Raw genomic sequence first — 5,188 nt, 5'->3', positions numbered from 1 at the left:
CCCAACAATCTCCCCCTAGATTGGAACAAGCTCAGATGCACCAAAACATACCTGCATAGAGTTACACATGTATCAGACATACAATATATATCATTCAAGAACATGTTGTTTCATTACATAATAAGGAATTCTGCCTCATGGGCATTACAAATCAAAGTTTTTACAATTAAAACAAAAATACAAAGATAAACAGAAACACATTAATTTTCAATCAGCTCCATTCCTTTATCTTCTTCCTCTGCTTCTAGCATCAGCTCTTTCCTTTAATTTCTTGACATATGCAGCCCTTTGTTTTAGCATATCAAGTTCTGAGGAGTCAGATGCATCACTTGGAAATCTTGCATCAATCAAATCTTGTAAGTCTTGTGGATGCATGAACTTGAGGTCTTCATCATGTCTTATAACACCAATAGGTATCCCAGATTCATTCCTCAAGGTGGTTGAATCATCATTTTGATTGTATGTTATGTATGTGATTCTTCCAAATTGTTGCACCCTTGAATTGGGTTCCTGCATGACCTCTCTCATTGCCAAGCACTCTTTCAAAGTCTTCCTTTTGTGGTGTGAGCTGCTTGCATGAGTTCTTCGTTTCTTCAATTCAAAGAGGGAGAGTTCTGAGATGTGTACTTCACTGATCCTCCTTTTTCTCTTCTCCCTCTCAGTCTGGCTCTTAAGCTCTCTCTTCTTCTGCATCAGGAATGGGAATCCTCTTTCAGCTTGTTCTTTTAAGAATTTGGAGAGATCATTCCTTTGTTGACCAGATGGCTGACTTCTAATTTGATTGTCATACAAGGTCAGTTCAGCCATCCTGGTTAGTTTTTTCTTTGTAAAATCTCTCAAATAATCCCTAAAGATGATGAGATGGTCTTTCTTATCCTCAGTTACAACCCTTAAGGTTTTTGATCTTCTGTCGAAGAAGAGATGTGTGGGCAAATTTAAATTTCTTGGAGGTACAGGTCTCACACTCTCCGTCCTTGGAGTTCTGCTCGAGCTCTCCATTTGAGTTGTCTTTGACTTATCGAGCCCTTCTTCTTCATGCCATCTCTTAATTGTTTCTTCTGTTTGTATCAACAATCTTGACATTTTCACTCCCTTTTTGTGGAGAGCATTCATCATTTCAGCATGTACTTCTTTTTCAGCTCTCATCCTGTCCTCCTGCAACTTTCTTTGTGTTTCAAGATACAGTTTCTGCTCTCTGTTATATATTTCCATTAGTTGTTCAAGAGGTATGTTTTGAAACTGTTCTTCTGTCATTCCTTTCTCCAGCACAATTGTCTTTAACATCTCTACCCTCTGAGGGTCCTCAAACCACTTCTTTAATTTTTGATTTTTCCTTTCAGCTTCATCCTTTTCCTTTTGTAACCTCATCTTTAACTCCTGCTCTCTTTCAAATTTTTCTCGACTTGCTTGATCTTTGTGAGAGTCTTTAATTTGTTGAATTCTTCTTTTCAGTTCTTCAGGAGAAAGATTTATCAAGTAGTTGTAACTGTATCCGTACAGCTGGAGAAATTTGATATCTTTGTGTTTGGCTTTCAAAGTTTCATATTCTTCTTCATCCCTTGTCTTCTTCTCGGTCCTCCTTTTACTACTTTCAGATTCTTTTAAATCCTTTACACTCTCTTTCTGTTTCTTTGATACTTTCTTAACATAATCAGATACTTCATCTATCAGAGATCTCTTGTACATTCTGTCAATTTTATCAAATGGTTGAAGATTAAGGAATGCACTTTTATGACCAGCCTTCATTAATAGTTCTCTTTTGGCTTTCCTTGTTTTCCACCCCTCAGCTTCTTTTGCTAAATCTTCCTTTGATAGCCTCTGGAGATATAGTGGATCATATCCCAGGCTGATCAAATAATCGTTATCTTCATTTTTCTTTTCGTCTTTCTTCAACCTTTCCTCATCTTCATTTTCAGCATCCAAATCAACTACTTCATCAAGGTTGTGAAGAGCCTCAATCATTGGTTCATTATTTTGTGTGGAATGAGCTCTTCTATTCTCTTCAAGCTTTTCCAACCTAATTTGTACACCATTTTCTTTATAGATTTTTGTCTTTTGGGCTTTGGTGTTTCAATTTCAAATGTGTCTTTCCTTTTCAGATTTGATTGAGATTGAGTGGGAGAGTAAGGTTGATGCAATTCAACCTCTGGTCATTCTAAAATAATCTCTTCATCAACTGACTCAGATTCTTCAATAACCGCTTCATCTGTATGAGTTTCTTTAGTAACTTCTTGAATGATTGGCTCACTTGGTTCAACATATTCTTCAAATCTTGGTTCTCCTTTATTCAAATTGATAAAATCTTGTTGTGCCTTTCTTGCTGCCGTTACAATCTCTGGGTGATGTCTTTCTGGATTATTCAGAATCAGAGTAAGATCCTTCCTAATTATCAATTTGACCATTGTACTTGCTGAGACCTCAATAGTTTCGTCTTTTTCTTGAATAACTGGTCCCAAGCTAAGTTCAGGTTCATTCATTTCATGCTCTTCAGTCTCAGTTATGACTGGCTCAGATGGTATGGGTTCTTGTTCAGAGTGCATATGCTCAGTTTGTAAAGGCTCTTGTGTATCATCATCTTGTCTAGCCTTCAGAGACTCTATAGTAGCTTTAAAGGCATCATCTGCCTCTTTCATCATTCTTTCATCCTCTTCCTCCTCCTTTTCTTTCATATTTATTAAAGCCTCGATCACTTCCTGAGGAATTTCCTCCTCCTGTTCTCTCTCCAGATTATCCAACTCTTCATTCATTAAATTTATAGCTGTCTTTACAGATTCAGCTTCAGCTACATCTGGGTCCACTATATTTTCTTTGAACAATATATCCTCAGATTGAACTGTATGCTGGGGCAGGGGGTGTAAATCATCATCTGTAAGTGCAACCCCCTTTCCCTTAGCTTTTCTTTTTAAAAGTTCTTCTTCAGACTCTTCCCTTTCTTTATCCTTCTCCTCAACATTAGAGTCTTCCTCACATATGCTTGATTTAACATGTTTAAGGCATAAGATGGTCCCACTTCCACTTTCTTTTCCTCCTCACTCTCATACATTTCCCTAATAAATTTTAGACTCTCTATTCCTTCAGGTTTCTCCCCTTGTTTTGGTGCATCTGTGGTCTTCTCAACCTCAAACTGCCCTTCAAGGGTTCGAATTTTCAATAAAGCTTCATTTAGTGCAGTTTCCAGAGCCGAGTTTTTTGTAACCAAAATGGCATTCTGTTCTTTTAGCATAATGTTCTAAAACTCTAGTCTGGCATTTTCACACATAATTTCGTAAAGATCTGGGCTTGATTGTGGGGTTTCAACATTTGGTTTTGAAGCAGGTTCAGAGAATGGGGTTGGTTTAGGTGGTGGAGAAGTTTCAGGTACTGGTTGTTCGTCAATTGGTTGGGTTGACCGAGTTGGCGAAGAAATGTCATTGATTTGCTCATTATCAGATACAAAAGGTTTAGTGGTAGCTGGTGAGTTGGCAACATCATCATTAACATCAGCTATCTCCACCGAGTCGGTATCATCATGGTAAGTTTCAGGTGGCGGTGATTCTGGTGGAGTTACCTTCTGGATTGTTGCAACAACTTCTGAGACAACACCTGCTACAAGCGTGTCATCATCCATTATCGGATCATGAATTTCCTCCTGGATTTCCACCTCTGCAGCATTTACCCTATACGCAGCCTGTTCAATCAAGGGCATATCGTCCTGAACTATCTCCTGTGCATCAACAACATCATCAACAACCATGTCATTTCTTCCATCTGCACCATCATTATGTTGATTATCATCATTGTCACCATTACTAACTTCATCATCACTGTTCCCTGGAGTCCCTAGTACATCAATATCCCCAAGAGCTGGTACATGTAACCATGGAAGCACATCCCATTCATCATTATCAATGAACTTACTCTTTGCATTTTTCATGCGCTTGCAGATATTTGGGTCCTGCAACCTCAAAACCTGTCCTGTTCTTTGAATTTCTGGTAGAGCTCTGTTGAATACAATTTGTAGAAAACGTGGATACATGAGAAATCGTAGATTTACTGGCTTCTTTGCATTTGAAACTAGCCCTTGAAAGATAAGTCTCGAAATATTGAAGGGCTGCTGATACAAGATAGCTACAGTAAGGGACCCGAGCTCTCTACTCAGCAAAGTCCAAGTCCCTCTCCGAGGAGATAGGGACTACATGATGAATCAGGAACTGGTAGATTAAAGGAAAACTCCCTTTATGAAATTGTCCCTCTTTAACATCCCCTTGGTATCCCATCGTCTCTTGAAAGATTCGCAGCAATCTTGGAACAGAATACAATTGTTGAGCTTCAAAGTTGTTATTGAGGTTTAATGCAGCTCGAATGGAAGCCTCTGTAATTTCAATATCATTGTTTAACACAGATGCCTCGATCCTCTCCCCATTTACGTCATTGACATAGGTCGCGGACTGCCAAAAGTCCGTAAGATGGTTCCTGTAGAGTGTGGGGTTTTCTGTCAGCGCTAGTCGTAGATTGGAGTTTCGTAGAAAATTTATCATGACTTCTAACTCCATGTTTTCATCATCTATATCCAATTGAGTGCACATATTGTGCCTCTTTTCAAATTTAAAGGCCACCTGTTCTGCAAGAATAAGAGAATGTTAGTATACAAAGATACTGAACTTGTTATGAGAAAGGAGAGATGAGTAATGGCGAATTCGATTAACCTGTTCCGTAGTAATATGTGTACCTGTCAGAACAAGTAAACAGTTAGTCAATTAGTTCAATTAGAAACCCTAATTTCAAAATCAGTTCGACGATTATCGAACAACGATGTCTTACCGAAGTCGAAACAGAGCTAATGGCTATAATCGAAGTGAAATTAAACAAGTAATAGAACATCAAGCAAGAGGGAGATCGCACGAGCAAGAAGGCTTTCGTTTAGGTTTAGTCAGAGAGAAATGTGTGAAAAACTTTCTAAGTCCCCCTTTTTATACCTAACGTTTGGGTGATACAGTACCTTGGTTTGTCGTCTAGCACAAGGCAGTTGTCATTTAATTTCAAATTCAAATGTACCTCCCTTGCTCGAGCATATAGCCAAAATAAAAGCTGGCTCCCCCTGTACACAAGGACATGGTACAATTCTTGCTCGATGTACTTGGAATATTCTCAGTCCTTGCTCGTGTACATGGTACAGTTAGTATAAAAGACAAAACAAAAGCTGACTCCC

Source organism: Bidens hawaiensis, unplaced genomic scaffold (genome assembly GCF_021521415.1).
Source record: "Bidens hawaiensis isolate Kalapana, Puna unplaced genomic scaffold, B.hawaiensis_p1.1 tig00008384_1, whole genome shotgun sequence".
Classification (NCBI taxonomy): Eukaryota; Viridiplantae; Streptophyta; class Magnoliopsida; order Asterales; family Asteraceae; genus Bidens; species Bidens hawaiensis.
This window is presented reverse-complemented; position numbering follows the sequence as displayed.